The sequence below is a fragment of the Chiloscyllium plagiosum genome, unplaced genomic scaffold (genome assembly GCF_037043375.1).
Source record: "Chiloscyllium plagiosum isolate Xiang-an unplaced genomic scaffold, Cpla_swu_hap1 HiC_scaffold_16, whole genome shotgun sequence".
NCBI lineage: Eukaryota > Metazoa > Chordata > Chondrichthyes > Orectolobiformes > Hemiscylliidae > Chiloscyllium > Chiloscyllium plagiosum.
The window spans coordinates 16,235,284-16,260,752 of record NW_028270154.1 but is presented as its reverse complement, the minus strand read 5'-3'; the positions used below and the strand labels follow the sequence as shown (position 1 = coordinate 16,260,752).

The 25,469-nt window shown below is 40.4% G+C and overlaps 1 long non-coding RNA gene across 1 annotated transcript in view; it reads left to right on the top strand.

The window, feature by feature from the left end:
- Positions 1-1,889: 1,889 nt before the first annotated feature.
- Positions 1,890-25,469, top strand: part of LOC148147484 (uncharacterized) — a 130,650-nt gene continuing 107,070 nt past the window's right edge. The window contains exon 1 of the long non-coding RNA XR_015759704.1: positions 1,890-2,104. This is a non-coding gene — a long non-coding RNA (uncharacterized LOC148147484). The remainder of the gene's footprint in view (positions 2,105-25,469) is intronic.

The window sequence follows — 25,469 nt, the reverse complement described above, 5'->3', positions numbered from 1 at the left end:
ACCCATTTTCTATGGGAATATATATGCAACTAACCTACACACCCCTGTACGCTATGGGCGATTTAGCATAGCCCATTCACCTATACTGCACGTCTTTGGACAGTGGGAGGAAACCGGCGCAAACCCATGCAATCACGGGGAGAATATGCAATCCCCCACACAGTCCCCTGAGGCTGGAATCGACCCGGGTGTCTGGTGCTGTAAGGCAGCAGGGCTAACCACTGAGCCACCTTGCCACCCAACCTGTGCTAACCATTTACTGCTTGTGCTAAAATATTGTCCAAGAGTCAAAAACACCACACACAAAAAAAAACCCTATAGATCTGCGGATGCTGGAAGCCTGAAACCAAAACAGAAATTGCCGGGAATTCTCAGCAGGTTTGGCAGCATCTGTGGAGATAAATCAGAGTTAATGTTTCAAGTCAAGTGACCCTTCTTCAGAACCAGCAGCCACAACCCCCACACCGGATTCAGGGGACAATGTTGTTTTAATTTCCCTGAGGGAGGGATGTGCGGAAAGGTGGGTGAAGTAGGATACTTGGATGCGGAGTGGGGTATTCAGTTACGGGGCGTGCGGTATTTTGGAGGGAGAGGAGCATTCCTTTCGGGGTGGGTTATGCGGATGGGGCCTGGGATATTTGTATGGGGAACGGAGTTTTTTGAATGGGGAAGTGGAAACTTCGGAGGGCAGCGCAGTAGTAGGAGAGGGAGTGGGTAATTTGGATGGGGAATGGAGTTTTTTTGAATGGGGAAGTGTATTTGGACGAGGTGTATTTGGATGGGGAGGTGTGATATCTGGAGATGGAGGGTGTATTTGAATGGGAGTGGAGTATTCTGATGGGATGGGGTATTTGGATGAGATAGTGGATTATCTGAATCACTAAGTGGGGTATTTGGTTGGGGAAGCGGAGAATTCGGAGGGCAGTGGGGTTTTCGAATGGAATAGTAGGTATTTGGATGAGGGAGTGAGGTATTTTGATGGGGAGGAGGCATTTGGATATTGTCACGGGAACCGTGTAAAAGTTTAAAATGTATATTATAAATCGGATTAACGTTTTGTCATGCATTTGTTGAATTATGATAACAGATTGACTTTCAGATTTCACCATGGGTTTGAACCTTGCTTTTACATACCTCGGTGGGGGGTATAAAGGAGCACAGCCCGCTGCACACTGGCGCTGCTGGCTTTTGGCACACACATGCAGAGGGTAAGTGCTCACTTAGTATCGGTCTTCCCTTCAGAAATACATGGTCCTGTGTTCAATTCTCAGTCCGAGAGGCGAGCGCAGTAAAAACGAAATTCGCGCGGCATGGAGGGATTAGATGCTTTGGTATACAGTATACCTCCTGTTGGAGGAGCCAGTGTTGGACTGGAGTGGAGTAAGTTTAAAGTCACATAACATCAGGTTATAGTCCAACAGGTTTATTTGGAAACACGAGCTTTCGGAGCTGATGTTGGAGCGGCGCTCCGAAAGCTACTGCTTCCAAATAAACCAGTTGGACTATAACCTGGTGTTGTGTGACTTTTAACTTATGTGATTTTTAACAGTATACACCCTGTCCTCAATATTTAACCCTGTTATCCCGGCTATTGGTAAACCTACTCTGCACCACCTCCAAGGCCAAGAGGGAAGTTGAGGGATTGGAATAGTGTTGTCATGTCTGATTGAGCTGGAATAGCCCCCGGGGAGTCAGTAACTTTTCCTCCGGGTCCCCTGCTCCTCCTCATGCGGCGCTGGGAGAGATGCCTGCAGGAAACACGCTCCCAATCGCTCATCTGAAGCTTTAGAAATCAGACCGTTTGCCAATTGGGAAAGTTTTCGACTGCAACAGAGGTGTGGGGAATGAATTACCAGGAACTGGAGCACTCAGAGGCGGCTGGACTTTTCCAGAGTCAGCAATATTCCGAGACAGAATATAACTTTCTCCCACTGCAGCCGGGAAGCTCACTAATTGAAGCTGACGATGATCTCTCTCTCTCTTTCTCTCTCCCTCTCTCTCGACTTCTACATCCCACGTCTGTGTAGGCGGAAGCTGCCAGGGATCAGATGGCACGGATAGATCTTGGTCAATGGGCGCTCTGGGATAGACTGACCATCTTGCAGTAAGTCGGGATTTTCTTTTTTACGTGCTCTCGTTGATGTGGAATTTTAAGTGCTATAAGATACGGCGGCGACACTTTAAAAAAACTCCTGTGCCTGGCCTTGGAACGCTATTGGAATATTCCGCTGGCCGTAACTGGGTCGAGAACATTAGCGCCCACTTTCAATCCTACTGAAAAATCCTTAGGAGCAGCAATGCGGTAGAATTGGTCGCTATCTCACTTGTTGAAAGCGAGCATCAGTCCCAAAATTAACGGTTCTTTCAGTCTCAAACGACATAACTGATTGTGCTCCACAGTCTAACGTGCTATAATCACTGGAGCAGTTAAAAAGGTTAGTAGACATATGGTAAAAACATCGAAATGTGACACAATTTGAAGCAAAAATCTGAGTTTGGGAATATTTAAAAATAAAAACTTTCTTATAAGTACAGAGAGAAACATTTTAGACTTTTAAAACACAGGACCTCATGAAAACCAAGGAACCCATGGACCCAGGAATGAGGGCAAGTTACAGTCAGAGAGTCACAAAGATGTACATCACGGAAACAGACCCTTCGGTCCAACTCGTCCATGCTGACCAGATATCCCAGCCCAATCTAGTCCCACCTAGCCCATAACGCTCCAAACCCTTCCTATTCATATACCCATCCAGATGCCCTTTAAGTGTTGCAATTGTACAAGCCTCCATTCAAAATGTATTTGAGATTGTAATTTCATCAGGCTGACTGTCTGCTGTGACTTGGAATCTCCATGGTAACTTCAGAAAAACTGTGCACTTGGAGAGGGATGAAAACAGGAGGCTGGATATAGAAAGTCCAGATATGTCTTGAATAATAACACATCCCAGGCGAATGTAAAATAAATCCTTTCAATGCATCCCCCTACAGATTACATCCAATCCAAACCAAACAAACTGTGCTTCTAACCTAAATCCACATCATTGCCAAATAAGAAGCTTTAACCTAAATAAAGGGGCAAGGGTCTGCAGAGGGGATAGGCACCCTTACAGAGCAAAATCATTTGGCAGCATCACAGTGTAGCTGTTTAGATGATATCCAGAGTGGGAAGAGGTGTACAAACATTAAACAAAAACAGCAAATAGGGTTAAAGTGGGAATAATGGTAAAAGGGCAAAAATAGTTGTTGTTAAATGTGCATAGCAATTGGAACAAAATATATTAATGACATAAATGGAGGTTAATGAGGATGATTTTACAACTGTTGTAGAGACGTTTACAAAGAGTCAAAGCTGGGAACTCAATAATCAGGTATATCTCATTTCAAAATTCAGGGAGGAAGGAAATGGTGCTAGGGTAGCTTTGCTCCTTGAGATGGTATATGTACAATAGTGAAAAATGATCATGGATTGGAAGATGTAGAATAAAAATGGCTGAAGGTTTAAAAAAAAGGAAGAAAACCCTAATGGGAGCAGTCTATGGCCTCTCTAACAATTTTTTGTTCGGTAGGATAAAAAATATATCATGAGATAATGGAGTCATGTAAAAAAGCAATGCATAAATCATGGGTGACATTAATCTTTGCATACATTGGGAAAACCAAATTGGCAGAGATGGCCACAAGGAAGAATTTGTTGACCATATTCAGAACAGTTTCCGAAAATAATATGTTGTGGATGCAACCATGGATCAATCTATTTTCAACCTGTGATGTATCCTGAGGCAGGTCTAATAAATGCTTACAGAATACATGTTCCAATAGGAAACAGTACTGTATAGATAAAATGGTAAAACTTAGCTTTCACTTTGAGAGTGATCAACCTGAGTCAGAGATAATTTGACGAAATTGAAATAAGGGTAATTGCAAATGAGTGCTGAGTTCTGGATGTGGGTTTGCTTGCTGAGCTGGAAGGTCAAATGAACGTTCCAGCTCAGTGAGCAGACCTACATCAAAAACCTCAACCTGAGCTACAAATCTTATCAAGACTCAAGTGCTGGCTGGAATGGACTGGGAAAAGAGTTTAGCAGAAAATTGGTTGGTGAACAAAGGCTGACATTTAAGAAAATAGTTTATGACTCGCAACAAAGATATATCCCAGTGAGGAAGAAGGATTCCAAAAAGGGGATAAACCACCCTAGTTAACAAAGGAAGTAAAATATATTATTTAGACTAGTGAGCCTTACTTCAGTTGTGCGTAAAGTGTTGAAAAAGGTTATAAGAGATAGGATTTATAGTCATTGAGAAAAGATTACGTCGATTAGTGATAGTCAACATGGTTTTGTGAAGGATAGGTTGTGCCTCACAAACTTAATTGAGTTCTTTGAGAAGGTGACCAAACAGGTGGATGAGGGTAAAGCAGTTGAAGTGGTGTATATGGATTTCAGTAAGGCCTTTGATAAGGTTCCCCACGGTAGGCTATTGCACAAAATACGGAGGCATGTGATTGAGGGTGATTTAGCAGTTTAGATCAGAAATTGACTCGCTGAAAGAAGACAGAGGATGGTGGTTGATGGGGAATGTTCATCTCAGAGTTCAGTTACTAATGGTGAACTGCAAAGATCTGTTTTGGGGGCCATGCTGTTTGTCATTTTTATAAATGACCAAGATGAGGGCATAGAAAGATAGATTAGTAAATTTGAGCTTGACACTAAGGTTGGTGGAGTTGTAGATAGTGCTGAAGGATGTTGTAGGTTACAGAGGGACATAGATAAACTGCAGAGCTGGGCTGGGAGGTGGCAAATAGAATTTAATGTGGAAAAGGATTCACTTTGGAAGAAACAGCAGGGATGAAGAATACTGGGCTCATGGTAAGATTAGATGACTTACAGTGTGGAAACAGACCCTTCAGCCCAACCCAGCCCTCTGAAGAGTAACTTGCCCAGACCCATTTACCTCCGTTTAATTGACCTAATACTATGGGCAATTTAGCATGGCCAATTCACCTGCGCATCTTTGGACTGTGGGAGGAAGCCAGAGCACACCCACACAGGGAGAATGTGCAAACTCCACACAGGCAGTCACCCAAGGCTGGAATTGAACCTGGGACCCTAGTGCTGTAAGGCAGCAGTGCTAACCACTGAGTCACCGTGCCGCTAGTGTAGAGGGACAGAGAGATCTCGGTGTCCATGTACATAGATCCCAGAAAGCTGCCACCCAAGCTGATAGGGTTAAGAAGGCATATGATGTGCTAGTTTTTATTGGTAGAGGGATTGAGTTTTGGAGCCATGAGGTCATGCTGCAGCTGTACAAAACTCTGTTGCGGCCGCACTTGGAGCATTGCAAACAATTCTGGTTGCCACATTATAAGAAGTATGTGGAAGCTTTAGAAAGGGTGCAGAGGAGATTTACTAGGATGTTGCCTGGTATGGAAGGAAGGTCTTATTGGGAAGGACTGAGGGACTTGAGACTGTTTTCATTCAAGAGAAGAAGGTTGAGAAATAACTTAATTGAGTCGTAAAAGATAATCGAGGATCAGATAGAGTGGACGGTGAGAGTTCTTTTCCTTGGATGGTGATGGCTAGGACAAGGGGACATAGCTTGATATTGAGGGGTGATAGATATAGGACAGATGTCAGAGGCAGTTTCATTACTCAGAGAGTAGTAGTGGAACCCCTGCCTGCAAAAATAGTAGACTCGCCAATTTTAAAGGCATTTAAATGATCATTAGATAAACATATGGATGAAAATGGAATAGTGTAGGTTAGCTGGGCTTCAGATTGCTTTCACAGGTCGGCACAGCATCAGGGGCCAAAGGGCCTATACTGTGCTGTTATTGTTCTATGTTCTGTATTACTAAATTGGAAAAAAAATCAACATATTAATGATTAAGAGTAAGAGACAGCATTATGCAAGTTTTAAAACCAACAGAAAGGAACTGAAGAAAGAAGAAAATAAATCATGAGGGTAAACTAACAAGTAATATTAAAAAAAAGTCAGTTTTTGTAAATATATAGAAAAAGGAAGAGGGAGGTGAATGTGAATATAAGCCTGTCAGAGAATGAATTTGAGAAATAAATACAGGGTAATGGGAAACCAGGAAATGGCTTTGTATCAATCTAGAGGACACAAATAGCAATCCAAAAATACTGAATAATCAAAGGATAAAAGACAAAGGGTAGAGAGTAGGATATGAGGTTTGAAGAAACATGGTGACTCAATGGTTGGCATTGCTGTCTCACAGTACCAGGGACCTGGGCTCAATTCCAGCCTTGGGAGACTATCTGTGTGGAATTTGCACAATCTCCCCATGTCTGTGTGAGTTTCCTCCCACAGTCCAACAATGTGCAGATTATGTAGATTGGCCAAACTAAATTTCACATAGTGAAATTTCACAGTGATGTGTAGGTTAAGTGAATTAGCCATGGAAAATGTAGGGCTATATGGATATGGTAAAGGGGTGGGTCTGGATGGGGTGCATTATGAGGGGTCAGAGTGGACATGATGGACTCAATGGCCTCCTTCCACATAGATTCTATGAAACAAGTACAATATCTATCACTGGAGAATAAACACTAGGGTTAAATAATTAGAGTAAAGACCAACACATCCCCTGGACCTGATGGGTTGAATTGTGGGATTCTAAAGGAAGTACTGTAGTACATTCAGTCAGTGCACTGGGAGTAATCATCAAAGATTCCTTAAATCCTGTAAAAGTCACAGAGGATTGGACAACTGCCAATGTGACACTCTCATTCAAAAAAGGAGGCAGACAGAAAAAAATGATAGCTATAGGCTAGTCAGCTTGACGTCTGTCATTATAAAGGATGTAACAGAAGTGAATTTAGACATGCACGGATGATCAAGCAGAGTTAGTATGGCTTCATGAAAGAAAGATTGTGCTCAACACATTTAATGGAATTTTTTTTGAGAGCTGACAAGCAAGATGGATAAAAGGGAAGGAGAGAATATAATATATTTGGATTTCAAAAAGGCATTCAATAAACGAACACACATAGGGCTACTTAATAAGAGCCCATGGGGTTATGGCTAGAATATTAGCATTCATAAAGAATTGATTAACAAAGACAGAGATTTGAGATAAAGAGGGATTTTCATGTTGGCAATCTGCACTTGGTGGAGTAGCACAGGATCGGAGCTGAGGCTACAATTATTTACAACATATATTGGTGATTTGGATGAGGGAAGTGAATTTACTATTGCCAAAGTTAAAAATCACACAACACCAGCAGCGCTCTGAAAGATAGTGTTTCCAAATAAATCTGTTGGACTATATCCTGATGTTTTGTGACTTTTAACGTTGTCCACCCCAGCCCAACACTGGCACCTCCAAATCATATTAGATTAGATTACTTACAGTGTGGAAACAGGCCCTTCGGCCCAACAAGTCCACACCGCCCCACCGAAGCGCAACCCACCCATACCCCCACATTTACCCCTTACCTAACACTACGGGCAATTTAGCATGGCCAATTCACCTGACCTGCACATTTTTGGACTTGTGGGAGGAAACCGGAGCACCCGGAGGAAACCCACGCAGACAGGGGGAGAACGTGCAAACTCCACACAGTCAGTCGCCTGAGGCGGGAATTGAACCCGGGTCTCTGACGCTGCGAGGCAGCAGTGCTAACCACTGTACCACCGTGCCGCCCATGGCTACCATTGCCAAGTTGTGGATGATATAGAAGTGTGTTGGATGGCATGTGGTGAAGATGGCACAAAGAGTCTATAGAGGAATACAAGCAGGTTATGTAAGTGGTCAAAAATTGTCAGATGGAATATAGTGCAGGAAAAAGTGAGATTATGCATTCAGACAGAAAGAACAGAGGAGCTGAAAATTATGCAAAAAGACCACATAAAGCTATAGCGCAGAGAAATTTAGGAGTCCTCGAACACAAGTCCCAAAAAGCTGGCATAAAATTTCAATAGATATGAGGAAGGTGAATGGAAAGTTAGTCTTTACTTCAATAGCATTGGTGCACAAAATTAGAGAAAATATGCTAATTGTGCTACAAATCACCACAGTAGTTCTTCTATAATGCAATGGTTGCCTTCTTGTGCAATGCCATGTTTGCACAAGAATTGCACTTTAGAAACAGTGCTTAAAGTATTGATGATGTAATTGTATTGCTGCCAACATACGCTTTAAAAGTTTGCACTTCAGAAACAGTGTCCCCAATTCGTCAATCACATTACAGCAAGTTTACATTAATGAAACGCGTTGTAGCAGAACGACCTGTAATTAGACCACGGCTGGAATATTATGAGCAGTTTCGTCTTTTTATCTAAGGAAAGATATATTGTCATTGGGGACAGTTCAGAGAGGGTTTAGTGGATCGATTCTAGGCACTGAGGGATTTTCTTCTGAGAAGTGGTTGAGTAGGCTGGGCCTGGACTCATTAGTGTCTACTAGAATGAGAGGTGACCTTATTGAAACATAAGATTCTTAGAGGGCTTGAAAAGATAGATACTGAGAGTTTATTTCTTTTGTGGGAGAATCTAAGACTAAGGGAATAATCTCAAAGTAAAGCTTGACTCATTTAATACAGAGATGAGGAAGAATTTCTTCTCTTAGAGGATAGTGTAACTGTGGAATGCATCACAGAGGGCTGCTGAGGCTTGGTTGTAAGCTAGATGAGGCTTAAATATAGATATTTGTAAACAATAAAAGAATGAAGGGTGATAGAGAAAAGGCAGAAAGTGGAACTGAGGGTGATCAAGTCAGCCATGAACTCATGGAATAACAGAGCAGATTTGATGGGCTGAATGGCCTAGTTTTCCTCATAGGTATAGTATTACCACCCAGTCAATGAAAGCTGACTTGACCCCCATCCCAAACTACATCTATCTCAAGCCAATTCTATCCAAAACCAGCAGAAAATAAATCAGTGCAATCTTTCAAGCCAAACTAAATTCAAAGCAACTCAAAATTTTAAAGTTAAAGCCCATTGAATCAAAACAATGCAAGCCAACTCGAAATGCACCCAAAACAGGAGTGACAACTTATATTTGCACTACACGTTTATCAATATAAAATATTTCAAGGTGCTGTACTTCACAAAAGCTTTATGAAAAATGATACTGAACCATGTGTGAAGATATTATTTGAATTAATAATTTAAACAGAAGCTTGGTCCAAGAGATAGATTTTAAGCAGGACCTGAAAAGGATGAATATAAGGTAGAGCTATGCAGAGGTACAGGCAGGAAAGTCCTGATGCTAGGGTCTAGGCAGATGAAATTACAGCCTCAAGTAGAGATGCAGTTAAAGTGAGAAATGCCAAGTGGTCAGAATTAAGTGAGCACAGATAGTTTGAAGCATTGTGGGACTCCAGGTGATTACAAGGAGAGATTAAATCATGGATAACTCTGAAAACAAGGATGAAAGTTTTAAAATCAGGATGTTGCTTGACAATTAGCCAATGTAACTAATGGTGTAAGTTAAAACTTAGCCAGAAGAATTTACAGAGAGTTGGTGCCAAGTGAGAATTTTCAAAGTAACCAAGTCTAAAGGTAACAAAGGCATGAATGAAGTTTTCAGTAGCAGATGAGCTGAGATGGGGCAAATTGAGACAAAGAGATTGGTTTAGCCTCAAACATTTGCCAATGTTATGATGCCAGCTGGTAGTAATATTGGACAGGTCAGATAGTGTGAAATCTAGCTTGATCTTTTTTCTTGGCTGTGTCTGGTTGTAGACTCCTAGGGTCATAGATTTATACAGCCAGGAAATAGACCCTACAATCCAACTCAACCATGCCAACCAGATATCCAAAACTGACCTAGTCCCATTTGTCAGCATTTGGCCCATATCCCTCTAAACCCTTCCTATTCATATACCCATCCAGATGCCTTTTAAATATTGTAATTGTACTAGCCTCCACCACCTCCACTGGCAGCTTGTTCCATACAAGCACCACCCTGTGCATGAAAATATTGTCCCTCAGATCCCTTTTAAATCTTTCCCCTCTTACTCTAAATTTATGCCCTCTAGTTTTGGAATCTCTACCCTGGGAAAAAAGATCTTGGCTATTCACCCTATCCATGCTCTGCATGATTTAGTTAACATACTTTTAGTTAGTTAATATTAGTTCATTAATATACTGGTCAGTCACTGAGAGATAGTCACAGAAAGCTGCAGATTTTCTTTAACAGCAGGAAAAAGGTTTATGATTAAAAATATGTTATAAGTCAAGCTATCTAGATATAGAATATAGCTTAGAAAAATCCTAAAACAGCCAGCAAAAAATGTTCAACTTATTTCCTAACACCATTAATTTTCAGAGATTCAAGTCCTTCAGTTAAATCCTTCAATTCTACTTAAATGATTCTCTCCAATTTCTTTCTTATGAACTGTGGAGTCATCTAATGTAAAGATTCATAAAACTGACTGCTTAACCTTTTGTAGCTGCTGCTAATAATCTGCAGATTTCTAATCAAATTCCAACATTTGGAAGTTGCACAAACTAAACTTCTGCTGAAGTTACCTATTCCCTGAACTGCTGTGAAAAATGCTTTCAAGGAGAGAAACTACACTTGCTTCTGACTCCAGTCAGAGAGAACATAGAACATTACAGCTCAGTACAGGCTCTTCAGCCCTTGACGTTGCGCCGAGCTGTGGGACCAATCTGAAGCCCATCTAACCTACACTATTCCATTCTGGTCCATATGACTATACAATGATCATTTAAATACCCTTAAAGTTGGCAAGTCTAACACTGTTGCAGGTAGTGCATTCCAAGTTCCTACTACTCTCTGAGTAAATAAACTACCTCTGACATCTATCCTATATCTATCACCTCTCAATATGAAGCTAAGTTGCCTCATGCTAGCCACCACCATCCAAGGAAAAAGGCTCTCATTGTCTAACCTATCTAACCCTCTGATTATCTGATATGCTTCAATTAAGCACCTCTCAACCTTCTTCTCTCTAACAAAAACAGCCTCAAGTCCCTCAGCCTTTCCTCATAAGATCTTCCCTCCATATCAGGCAACATCCTAATAAATCTCCTCTGAACCCTTTCCAAAGCTTCCACATCCTTCCAATTATGTGGTGACCAGAACTGTACGCAATAACCCAAATGTGGCCGCACCAGAGTTGTGTACGGCTGCAGCATGATCTCATGTTCCAAAACTCAATCCCTCTACAAATAAAAGCTAACACACCCTATGCCTTCTTAACCCTATCAACCTGAGTGGTAACTTTCAGGGATCTGTGTACCTGGGTACTGAGATGTATCTGCTCATCTATACTACCAAGAATCTTACCATTAGCCCAATACTCTGCATGTCTTTTAATCCTTCTAAAGTGAATCACCTCACACTTTTCTGCATTAAACTCCATTTGCCATCTCTCAGCCCAGCTCTATGTCTCTTTGTAACCTACAACAACCTTCGTCACTATTCACAACTGTACTGACCTTAGTGTCATCTGCAAATTTACTAACTCATCCTTCTATGCCCTCATCCAGGTCATTTATAAAAATGACAAACTACAGTGGACCCCAAACAGACCCTTGCAGTACACCACGAGTAACTGAACTCCAGGATGACTATTTCCCATCAACCACCACCCTCTGTCTTCTTTCAGCTAGCCAATTTCTGATCCAACCATTAAATCACCCTCAATCCCATGCCTCTTTGGAGCTGTTCCATTTTGTGCAAAAGCCTACCGTAGGGAACCTTATCAAACACCTCACTGAAATCCATATACACCACAACAACCACTTTACCCTCATCCATCTGTTTGGTCAAAGAACTCAATAAGGTTTGTGAGGCATAAGCTACCCTTCAGAAAACCGTGTTTACTATCCCTAAACAACTTATTTCTTTTTGGATGTTTATAAATCCTATCTCTTATAATCCTTTCCAACACTTTATCCACAACTGAAGTAAGGTTCACAGGTCTACAATTTCCAGGGTTGTCTCTACTCTCTTTGAACAACATCTGCTATCCTCCAGTCTTCTGGCATGATTCGTGTAGACAATGGCGGCATAATGATCAAAGCTAAAGGCTTGGCAATCTCCTCCCTGGCTTCCCAGAGAATTTTAGAATAAATCCTATCCGGCCCAGGAGACTTCAATATTTTCACACTTTCCAGAATTGCTAACATCTCCTCCTTATGCACCCCAATCCCAACTAGTCTAGTAGCCTGTATCTCAGTATTCTCCCTGACTACATTGTCTTTGTCTAGTATGAATACTGATGAAAAGTATTCATTTACCATTTCCCCTATTTCCTCTGAATGAATGCACAACTTCCCACGCCTATGTTTATTGGCCCTAATCTTACTCGAGTCATATGCTGCATACAAACTTTCAGTCTTTGAGTTTTCTCAACTAAGATCAATCCATAATTACTCAGAATTGAGAATAAGATAATGGCCTTTCATGATTATTCTACCTCTTGCAAACCTAACAGTATAAGCATTTATTACAAAACCAGTTCAAGAGTTCGCAGCCACTTCTTACTGATACTTGCGACCAATGATCTAGTCTCCACAGCTACAAGGTAGAGAGTTTCAGGCATTAACCATTCTACAACAGAAGAAATTCCTTCACATCTCAGATCTGTAACTATGTCCCCATCTTTAAGAATCCCCCACTCTGGTAGCAACATTTTCTCAATATCTACCCTGTCAAATCCCTTTGCAATCAAGTATGTTTCAATAAGATCAACCCTCATTATTCTCAACTATAATGAAGAAAGGTCTAACCTGTTTAGCTGTTCTTAATAAGTCAATTCCTTCATCCCAGGAATCAGCCTTGTGAATCTCTTTTGAACTACATCCAATTCTAATGTATCCTTGATTAAATATAGGGATCTAAACTGTACACAGTACTCCAGTTGCAGCTTAACCAACACTCTACATGGTTGTAATACATACTTTTATATTCCAACTCCTTAGGCCAAAATTCAATTTGCTTTCTTAAGTAGATGCTGTGCACAAACACCAGCTTTGTTGTCTCATGCACAAGAATATCTCTGTGCTGGACTTTTTGCAGTCTCCATCTATTTTAATAGTGGTCTGCCTTTTGAATCTTTTGACCAAGTGCATAACCTCACATTTTGCTACACTAAACTCCAACTGCCAAGTTTGTTGTCTTTTCACTTCACCTATCTACATCTACATACAAATTCCTTATGGCCTTATCATAACATGACTTCCCAGCTATTTTTGTACCATCAGCAAATTTGTATGCATTACCCAGAACTCTCCGCTTGAAGTTATTAATATAGATAGTAAATAATTGAGGCTGTAGGACTGATTCTTGTGACACCCCACCAAATTATGTCTTTCCAAACTAAGAATTTACTCATTAATCCAGTCTCTCTGTTGTCTGTGTGTTAACCAATCTTCAATTGATTTAAAGGCATTTTCTTCAGTACGGTAAGCTCTTATCTTGTGCACAAAGTTAGACAACATCCTTATGAACTCAGTCTACAGAAATTAGTTCAAGTCAAAGAAGTGATTTATTTCACGATGGACAATGACATTAGTGAACCAATGGTACTGAAACCAAATCAGTCACATACACTCTGTATTTGATTGTCGATGGAAATCCAACTAGATTATAAATACCATTTCCCCTTATTATATCTGCTTGCTACATCCTCAAAGAACAAATATGTCCCAAAATTTAATGCTTAATTTTCATGGCAAAATTGCTCTTAATTTCACTTCTCTTGGCATTACCTCGCCTTGTCCCACAGTGTAGCCCAAATTTGTCACTCACTTCTGCTTTGAATAGTTCACTTTTTGATGATTTTGAACAAAATTATCTCTTTGTACCAATCGTATGGATAAGTCAAGTGGTATACATGTTTTTCTCAGATTTGGCTGAAAACAGTCGTCGCCAATGTAAACTTTTCAGAATCAAAAATGGTGGCACTGGAAAGCACAGCAGGTCAGGCAGCATCCGAGGAGCAAGAGAGTCAATGCTTCGGGCATAAGGTAAAAACAGGGACTGCAGATGCTGGAAACCAGAGTCTAGATTAGAGTGATGCTGGAAAAGCACAGCAGGTCAGGCAGCATCCGAGGAGCAGGAAAATCGATGAAGGGCTTTTGCCCGAAACGTTGATTTTCCTGCTCCTTGGATGCTGCCTGACCTTCTGTGCTTTCCCAGCACCACTCTAATCTAGCTTCGGGCATAAGGTCTCATTCCGAAATGTCAACTCTCCTGTTCCTCGAATGCTGCCTAATCTGCTGTGCTGTTCCAGTGTCACCTTTTTCGACTTTGACTCTCCAGCATCTGCAGTCCTTACTTTCTCTTAATCTAAACTATGCAGTCACATGGTTCCTCAATGACTTTGTTGGTTAATCATTGGAATGTTGCTAATACATTTTTCATTCCAAAGTGCATGACTTTGCATTGATAAGGTCCATCTGTTGTTGCAAAATTGATATTTCTCAAGCTCTATCAGTGAATGAAACTTGCCAATGACCTGTTAGCAAGTCAATTTTCATGTCGAGCCCTGCATGTCCAAATCTTTCAATGCAGTCCTCCAATTGTGGAGTAGGATAAGAGTCTGTTTTTAGAACAAAGATCAGTACAGCACTGGGACAGGCAGAGGTCCTTCGACCAACTAAGTCTGTGTCAACATGTGTCAACACATGATTCCTTTCTAAACTTTTGCCACTTCATGCTCTGTACCTTCCTATTTCCTCCGACGCACCAGGGAAAACAGCCCCAGCCAGTTCAGCCTCTCCCTTTAGCTCAAATCCTCCAACCCTGGCAACATCCTTGTAAGTCTTTTATGAACCCTTTCAAGTTTCACAACATCTTTCCGATAGGAAGGAGACCAGAATTGCACATAATATTCCAACATTGGCCGAATCGATGTCCTGTACAGCCGCAACATGACTTCCCAACCCCTGTACTCAATACTCTGACCAATCAGAGGTTGAGGGTTGACCTTATAGAAGTTTATAAATTCCAGGCAGTTACAACCCTCTATCTGAAAAATATTGCTTCTCACATCTCCAGCATCCTGGTAAACCATATTTGCAACCTCTCTAAAATCTCCACATCTTCCTGGTATTGTGGTGATCAGAACTTTATATAATATTCCAGGTGTGGCTGAATTAAAATTCTATATAGCTGCAATGATCTTTTTATATGCTATGCCCCAACCAATGAAAGCATGCCTTATGTCTTCTTGATCACCTTATCCATTAGTGTTCCCACTCTCAGGGAACTGTAGACCTATCTGCCAAGTTTGACTGCATTGATTTTACAAGATAATCACCACTCCTTTGGGGCCCTTGAGGTCTTATCACTGGACACCCAGGTAACATTTCTGGGATTCAGGTTTGTATCCCATCCTGGCAGATTGTGGAATTTGAATTCAATGTTTGGAATTAACAGTCTAATAATGACTATGAATCAATTGCTGATTGTCTGGAAAAACCCATCTTGTTCACTAATGCCATTTAGGGAAGGTAATTACCTTCGCTAAAGGAGGGAGGTGATGGCCTAGTGGCATTTTTACTGGGCTGTTAATCCAGAGACCCAGGTCACATTCTGGTGACCCACATTTGAATCCTGCCACGGCAGATGGTGGAATTTGAATTCAACAAAAATCTGGAATTAAGAGTCTAATAATGACCATGAATCCATTATTGATTGTTGGAAAAACCCATCTGGTTCATTAACGTCCTTCAGAGAGGGAAACTGCCATTCTTACTTGGTCTGGTCTTCATGTGACTCCAGACCCACAGCCATGTGGTTGACTCTTAACTGCTGTCTGGACAATAAATGCTCACATAGCAAGCAACACCCTCTTCCCATGAATGAATAAAAAAAATCATTACAGAACCTTTGTGACTGATTTGGTTTCAGTACCATCATAAAGGGTGAGCTCCAACTACGGTGACTTAGTTCAATAATATCATTGCCCTTCATGAAACAAATGTCTTCCTTCCATTATGCTAATTTCTCTGGACTGAGTTAATAAGGATATTGTGTGCAGGATATCCCACCTCCTACTTTAACATCATAAGCAGCTGGCCCCTTCACACAAACCAATTTAGGAGTCTGCAGTTGCCTTTTAAGTCATTTTTATAGATTGCCAGAACATAAACTTTCATGGCAGCTAAACTTTTAAGCACCTTTGTATTATCCAATCTGATTGCTGGACAATCAACTTTCAAACTTTGTCATGTCATCATGATGTTTTTGTTTCACTCCCTATCTCTTCCACAATTCTAACTAGACTTTTCTCCTGATTATCCTCCCTGTCATAGCTTTTTACCACATTAATATGACACACTCACTGATTTATCCTCCTGTTTGGTGTACTCATGACATAATTCACAACCACTGAGTTTGTTTGTGATTTTGTGATGTACAGTGAACCTCACTTTTAATGGTTGCCCAGAGTCAGGTAACAATACTATCACCCTGTCACCAGCGACAAAATATTGAATTTTGGCCTTTTTCACTTGCTCTCCTTTTCACTATCTGTGAGCATCCTGCAAATACTTCTTTCACCACCTCTCTCTAAAAACAGTTCTTTCTAAAACTTGAAAAGTGCGCTGAAACATTGAACTGAATTTTACCAGAAAACTTTTCAAGTGTCAATTTTGCTGGGTTCTATGGAGGGTTTCTCTTCATAAACACTAGTGAAGTTTCTCAATCTGTTTTCAAAAACTCACCTCATTATCTGTGTACGATGCCTCCAATACACCCCATTCATCCAATGCCACAGGCAGAAGTACACACCACTGCATGGATCTCCTCGATATCTCTGGCACTGGTGTCAACATTATAGTCTAGCCACATACTTGGTCAAGCACTGCTAGCCAAGAGTACACCTTCACCACACAATGGAAGGGAAACCAAAAACAAATGATTCTCAGAGCAAATGGGTGACATCACAATTTACTGCAAATACAAGTGTATATTTGTAAATCAATTGCTGTTTAAGTACCAGGCAACACAGCTTTTCCTTCCTTAGCCAATCTCATCTTAGAATGATATCTAAAAGAGTACTAGTCTTCCCCCAATGCCCAGTGTTGCCCAGCATCTTCTCATTGTTCTGTGAATCGATTATATAGTAGAAAGTCATCAAACATTTGAAAATATTTAATTTTATTCAAAAACAGCAAAAGTGAACAAAACACAAACAAAAGAAGTTTACCTCTGGGAACAGATACGGATTGCTTACTTTTCAATTTTCAGTCAATGAATGATCACTGCATCCAACTCTCATTCACTAGAATTATGTTCTTTCTATTTTGAGGTTACAGCATTCTATCCTGCAGAAAGTTCCTCATCTTCATCCTTGGAAGACTGCAACCACTCTGCCAGCTCTTCAAGGTCCATCACATCCCCTTATTGCCTGCTTCAGTGGTACAGTGCACAGCTGCTAGGGTTGTGTACACTCTGTCTGGAGTGTACTGCAAGGACCCCTACACCAGTCCAAGTATTGAAACCTTACCTTCAGCAGACCTCTCATCTGTTCGACTTTGCATTATATTTAAGTACTACCTCAGCCAAGCAGTTATGTGACAGAGTCATCAGACGTGTTCATAGAGGTAGCCAATGTCTCAAAGTAGCCATCCTTTTAAGGTATCCAACTCTTGAACTAAAGCAGGAACATGCAAGTTTTAAAGGATACAGGCATCATGAATGGCTCCTAGGGTGCATGGTGCAGATTTCTAAGATGTGGTAATGATGATCACAAATGACCTACACATTGGTGGAATAGAACCCTCCTCTGTTGATGAAGTCAACTCCCTTATGACATAGGTAAAAACAATGACTGCAGATGCTGGAAACCAGAGCTCCCTTATGACATAGCCCTCCTCTCAATGTGTTGGGCGTAAGGTTTATAGTGCCCTGTACCTGGGTATTGGCAGTTAGTTATGTTACCAAAGCCAGATAGCTCTGAGGAATCTCAACAGGCCTGACAGCATCTGTGGAGAGAGAAACAAAGTTAATATTTGCATCAAATATGACTCTTCCCTGAGCAAAATCATTTCTGCCCTGTCTCGAATGCATTCTCATCTTTCCTCTGTGATTCAGCACACTTGAATAGATTCTGAAGTGATTAAATAGTTTGTATAGAGTACAATTTATGTCACATTTCAGTGTTATCGAATTGCAGTACATAAACCTGATACTATGCAGAAAACATTTACTAAATTCTAAATATAGCTGTCACTGACAAGGTGTCAAATTCTTAATTGTAGCTGAATAAAGATACTCCGTTGAAAGAAGTGCACAGGATGAATGTTGACAGTAGCAAGCTATGCAGTACTGGTGCTATTCTTTATGTCATTATCCATTAGCTTTGTGTGTGTGTACATATATATATATATATATAGAGAGAGAGAGAGAGAGAGAGAGAAATCAGATCTCTATTCAACTTGTGTAAAAGTGGCGATTGGGTGGATTGGATTGGATTTGTCCTGCTAGTTGTTGTTGTACTGTGTCATCTAGGCCCGAAAGAGTGGTGGGAGGAGATGTGAAAGTGATTTTCAAATCCTTATAAAGAGAAATTTATGTGACAGTTGGGACTCATTCATTAGAATTTTCAACCAAAAGTTAGAAACTATAGATGTGACAGTTGAAGATCATAAATTGAAAACTAAATTGGAGTTCAGATTAAAATATAATGTTATTTGTCAGGGTTTAGGTTCAAGAGTCGTGCTGCATTTTCAGGGTTCAAGTTGAGCAGTAATGTTACATTGGTAGGGTACAGATTGCAGAGTGATGCTGCATTAGTGGGATATAGATTAAGGAATGATGCTGCATTGGTGGGTGCAGATGAAGGAATGATTCTGCATTGATGAGGCACAGATTGAGGAGTGATGCTGCATTGGTGGGGTGCAGATTGAGGAGTGATGCTGCATTGGTAGGGTGCAGATTGAGGAATGGTGCTGCATTGGGGTACAGATTGAGGAGTGATGCTGCATTGTTGGGATATAGGTTAAGGAATGATGCTGCATTGGTGAGTCACAGGTAGAGGAATGGTGCTGCATGAGTGGTATACAGATTGAAGATGTTGCTACAACCCACAGTAAATAAAAACAGAAAGGCATCAGTAACTCAGAAATATATATGGAGAGAGAAAGAGAGTTAACAGTTCTAAAGAAGAGTCTTACTAGACTTTTTAAAATTCTTTAATTTATCTCATTTCTACTAGCATAACAAACCCCTTTTGTCTTTTGCTCTGGTACCTTTGCCATCTATTGCTCTACTCCTCTGTCCAATTTTTCTGCAAAGTAAAACCCATCACTTACACAGCTCTCTTCTGTTCTGCAGAAGAGTCATACTGAACTTGAAACTTTAACTCTGTTTCTTTCTCCACAGATACTATCAGACCTGCTGAGTTTCTCCAGTGCATTATTTTTATTTTGGACTTTCAAGATCTGAAGTATTAACATTTATTTCACTGCAGTCCATAATCATTGAGAGAATTTTGCTCTTTTCCAGCACCTCATCTCTAATCTCTCAGTCTCCTTTCTCTCCCACATTCTTCTCTATCTAGATTCATTGATTTTCTCCAATAGCTTCTCTACTACTAACATAAGATTCACTGGTTTATAAGTTCCTGCTTCATCTCCACTATTCCTTTTAAAAAGTGTGACTATGTTAACCATCCTCCAGTCCTCTGGCACTTCCTCCCGTTCAGAAAAGAATAATACATTTATGTCAGAACTATTGCAGTTTCCTGCCTTGCCTCCCACAGTAGCCTGGCAAGCAATTCATCTGGACCAGGGGATTTGTCTGTTTTAAGCCTGACAGAGCCTCTAATATCTCCCAATATCCTATCTAAAATTGTGCAAGTTCCTCATGGTCCTTTTTCCTGAATTCCATGTCTATATTCTCCTTTTACAGAGTGAGGAGACGTATTCATTCAGCACCATTTCAATGTCCTGCAGCTTCACCCACAGGTTTTCCCCTTGATCCCTAATGGGCCCTACTCTTTCCCTGGTTAACTTGTTCCCTTTAATGTACTTAATGTAAAATATCTTATAAATAAAATACCTTTCCATATTCTTCCCTCGTTTCCTACACTCCTTCCCCTTTCTCTCATTCCCCAGTTATTTCCCCCATCCAGTTACTGTTAGATGAGCCCTGCATCATGTCCTTCACTTCATTTTGTTTCTTTTCTATAATGCTTTCTCATCCTTCTTCCTTCCCTTTCAAGACTTTGAGGCAGTATTCAATTTGACATGATAACTATTCATAGAGCGGATTGCACCAAGTGCTGAGGATAGACAGCAAAATTTCAAATAAGCTTCAAAATATGCTTGGGATGTAAATCAGAAAAGTGGATTAACTGTATTTGAGATATTGCTACATCTCTAAGATTTACCACATTGCTAAAGTGTTTGTGACACTGACCAATTAAAATATTGTTAGCCAGATGTGTAATATGAGCCAGTAGCTATCCGCCTGGACTGATTTTCTTGCTTACTTTGTCTTCAGGCTCTAATGCGTTTCTCAACATTGAGAGAGGAAATGAGTCCTTATACTTTTAATTTCTGTTTCTCGTTTCCTGTCGTGTGTGATAGAATTGTGGAGCCCGTTAGGTGCCTGGGCCATTTGGTGAAATTCTTTCTTACATATGAAATTCTCAGTGAAACTGGAATCTTTACGAACAACTCTCAGCTGTTAATGTTGAGGCTGCTGAACATAAATGTGTACAATACATAAGGAGGCTATTTAGCCCATCAAGCCTGGTACAGATTTTCTGAAATCATAGACCCCTTTCATGTTCTTAGCTCTATGAGAATTTCCTTTTCAAACATTTAGTGCTCTTTGAATGTTACTTTTGCATCTGCTTTGACAAATTTGTCAGGCAGCAAATTCTAGACATTAACAAGTTGCTTCATAAAATTTGTTTCCTGAGATCCCTGTTGTTAGCAGGTGATGGTGGTGTATTGGCAATGTCACTAGAAACACAAATTTAGAGACCCAGATAAAGGTTTTGTGGGCATGGGCTCAAGTCTCACAAAAGCAGCTGGTAGAAAATCAATGAACCGACCTGGAGCATAAAACTATCACTAATTGTTATTCAGCAAATTATCTACTCCACTAATTGGGTTGGAAATCTGTCATCTTCACCTGGTCTGGCCTTTAAGTGACTCCAGATCCCACAGTAATGTGGTTGAATCTTAACTGCCTTTTGAAATGTCTACTCAATTCAAGGGCAATTAAAATGGGCAACAAATGCTGGTGTTGCCAGTGACACCTAAATCCAATGAAAGAATAAAACGTTCTTCATATAATTCGTTTAAATATGTATCCTCTAGTTACTCTCTCCTGCCACTGAAAACAGTCTCCACCTACTTATTAGACAAAAACCATTTGTGATGTTAAACAGCTCTGTCAAACCCCCCACTAGCCTTCTCCACTTTAAGGGTAGCTATCTCAATTTCTCCAGGTATGTGTCACTAAATGTCTCATCCCCACTACTATTCAAAACAAGAGTCTTAAATCTGAACAAAGCAAATTACAGAATAACAGTGCGCAATTTTATTAAGGTAGATTGAAAATTAGGTTGAGAGAGAAGACAGGAGGTAGGCAATGTCAAGCATTAAAAGATTTAATTCCTAATTCACAGAGATTTTACATTCCCTTCAGAAACTAAAAACCCTAAAGGAAAGGTGCAGGCGGGATGAATAGGAGAATTCAAAGATAGCATCACAGTGAAGTCGAAATGAGTCAAGTTTAGGCAAATCGAATCTCCAGTTGTCGTGAAGGTGTCAACCATTCCAACTGGCAAAACAGGGAAATCTAATACAAAGATCCCCATGATAAACTGACGTTCTACACTGTTAAATGATTTAGCCAAACTCACAATAACTCCAGATTAGCTGAATTCATGCTAATGCCAGATTTTTCAAATTTGTGGTAACTCTTGGTTATCTGAATTTGTGATGATTTTAGTTAGATAAGTTCATGTCATTTCCGAGTTACAAGAATATTGGTAACTTCAGGTTAGCCAAGTTTGTGAGATGCAGGGAGAGTGTGGATAAGTGATGTTGAAATGCCCATCAGCCATGATTGAATGGAGTGGACTCGATGGACCGAATGGCCTTACTTCCACTCTTATTTCTTATGGTCTTATGGTCTTATTAATTCCAGATTATCTGAATTTGTGGTAACTCCAGATTAGCTGAAGTCGTGGTAACTCTGAGTTAAACAAACTTGTGATAACTCCAGGTTAACCAGGTTTGTGGCTACTATGGTTTAACCAAATCCGTGGTAACTCCAGGTTAATGATATTTGTAGTAACTCTGAGTTAACCAAATGCTCAGTAACTCCAGGTTAACTGAATTTATGGTAACTCCGGGTCAAACAAATGCATGGCAACTCTGGGTTAGTCATATTTGTGGAAACACAAACTCATGTATGCTTGTGATATGACTATACCCAGTAAGTGAAGCAATGCAAGGACATAGTGGAGAACAGAAACACGGGTGGGCCTACTGCAATGGGTTCACCCACATCCTGAACCATTTCACACCAAAAGACTTGAATAAAATCGAACTGTTTTTAACCATCTTTTACCAGATCACTTGTAATAGTGAAAATGAAGCAAATACATTTCACTGCTTTGGCCTTTGATTGGCACCAAAACATTGTCACCATTGACACAGGAAAATCCAAGAAATCATGGTCAAAGAGTCAGAGAGTCATAGAGATGTACAGCATGGAAACAGACCCTTCAGTCCAACTCGCCCAGGCTGACCAGAAATCCAAAACCAATCTTGTCCCATTTGCCAGCACTTGCCCCATTTCCCTCTAAACAACCTTCCTATTCATATACCTATCCATTCGCCTTTTAGATGTTGTAATTGGAGCAGCCTCCACCACCTCCTCTGGCAGCTCATTCCACACACGCACCACCCTCTGTGTGAAAATATTACCCCTTAGGTCCCTTCTAAATCTTTCCCATCTCACCTTAAATCTTTGCCTTCTAGTTTTGGACCCCCCATCCCAGGAAATAGACCTTGTCCATTTACCCTATCTAAGCCCCTCATGATTTTAAAAGCCTGTATAAGGTCAGCCCTCAGCCTCCATGCTCCAGTGAAAACAGTTCCAGCCTATTCAGCCTCTCCCTGTAGTTCAAGCCCTCCAACTCTGGCAACCCTTTGTAAATGTTAAAGCACAACTCATGCAATATGAGGCTAACAAAGCAAGCCTGGATGTCCTCCAGTGTTTTTGGGGTGTGGATCAGGAAAGTAGGCAAAATGAATCAATGGATGAAAAGGAAGATTATTACCTGACAACCCTGGATAGTCCAATGAATGCCAACCCACTCACCAGCCTGTTCCCCTAGCTGAAGTTGCAAAAGCCTTTGACTTCATCTGGGGTTTCAAAAAATACACTTTATTCATAAAAATATCTTTATATACATGCGTAGTCACGATAGCAGTTCAATTCTGTACACTCTTGACATTTTGAGAATAAACAATCATTGGCGTTTGACTCTCCCAACAGTTCCAACAACCGAAAAGCATTTCTTACTTATGCAACATATTATTTACATATATTTGAGGTACACGAAGGACCCAATACTGAAGGCCCAGAACTTTGTTTGAAAATATGAATTAACTGCAGTGTTGAGAAATGCTTCACCCAACATCTCACATGATTCTCCCAGATTTCTTGACAGAGCCCATTCTGTTCAGGAACTGGCAGGATTGAATCCATCAATTTTGATTGTAAAGACTGAAAACTCAATTACTAACTCTTACTAAATCTCGCTACTTCTATCCTACTGACACAAAAAATGACCCATTTTTTCTATCTTTTCTGTGCTTCAACAAATCTTAAATAGCAGAATGAATTGGAAGTTTCCACAGCAATGGTCCTTGGGCAGATGATTGGCTTAGTTGGCTATATGGCTGTCTTGTAATGCAGAGTGATACCAACAGCATGGGTTGAATTCCTGCACAAGCTGAGGTTATCATGAAGGTTCCTGCCTTGTTAACCTCGTCCCTTGCCTAAGGTGTGGTGATACGCATGTAAAACAGCTGTCTTTCTCTACAAGAGTGTGGGACTGTATTGACTGCATTTAACAAATCCACCATGTTAATGGATTATCCCAATCCTTGAGTCCTAATTCTACATGATCAGAACATTATCTGAAAATGCACTACATACCTTGGTTTCCCCTTATCCACCTGACTGATTACATTCTCAAGAATTCTAAAGAGACCCTTCAAATAGTTTCCCTTTAATAATGCAACATTGACTCTGCACAATTATATCAAGATCCTTCATAATAGATTCAAGAATTTTCGCAGCTACTCATGTCAGATGAACTAATCTTGAATTTCCAGTTTCTATTTCCCTCCTTTCTAGATTAACGGGGTTAAAAATCACACAACATCAGGTTATAATTCAACAGGTTTATTTGGAAGCACTAGCTTTTGGAGCACTGCTCCTTCATCAGATGGTTGTGGAGGTTGAAGGTCTTATGCTCCACAACAACATGATGATGGAGCAGTGCTCTGAAAGCTAGTGCTTCCATATAACCTAGTGTTGTGTGATTTATAACTTTGTCAAACCCAGTCCAACACCAGCTCTGCCACATCTTGATTAACAGGGTTAGTTTGCTCACTTCCAATTCAGGAAACTGCTCTAGAATTTAGAGACTTTTGAAAGTTTAAAAGGAATATGTCTGTTATATTCACAGTCGCTGATATTTTAATGCAAATTCCAAGGTTTAAGTAATCAGATCCTGTAGATTTGTCGGTTTTTTCCCTCTAGTACTTTTTCTTTAAATTAATACCAATATCCTTAAATTCCACATTTCACTAGCCCCATGATTTCCCACAATCTTCCGAACGCCTTTTACACCACAAAGACAGATAGTAAATAATTGTTTAACATCTCTGCCATTTCTGTATTCACCATTATAAATTCCTCTTTCTTCTGGCTCTCAAGGATTATGTTTACTCGTGCTAATTGCTGCTGTTTTATATGTCTTTAGAAGCTTTTGCAATTTGTGAGTTTATTTTCATATTCTCTTTTCTATTTCATTATCAATGTCTTGTTGCTGCTTTGCTGTATTTTAAAAACTGCTCAATCTTCAAACTTGTTCCACTTCTTGGAAACATTTAACCTACAGCAAATTTGCGATAGATCTAATCTCAGAAGCCCCACCCACAAATTCAAATTCAGCGGATCTTCTAGGTAGCCGAGGAATCCCTATATGACCCGATTTGCCTACACATGTCAAAAAACAGACACTGATACAGTAAATATGTGAAAAATTTGTTTACCTCTTATAATGACCTGACATTGTACAGTTAAAAGGCAATGAAAGACAGCGGGAGTCAGCTCTGGAAAAACTCAATAATCTTGTTCTGCTTAGTGTGCTGTCATCAGATGAGTCCGCTCTGTCTTCAATGTAGTTAAACATGTTTACCGTGTTTTCATGCTACACTTTAAAGCTACACATGGTCTTCCAGAGCAAGGAGTTA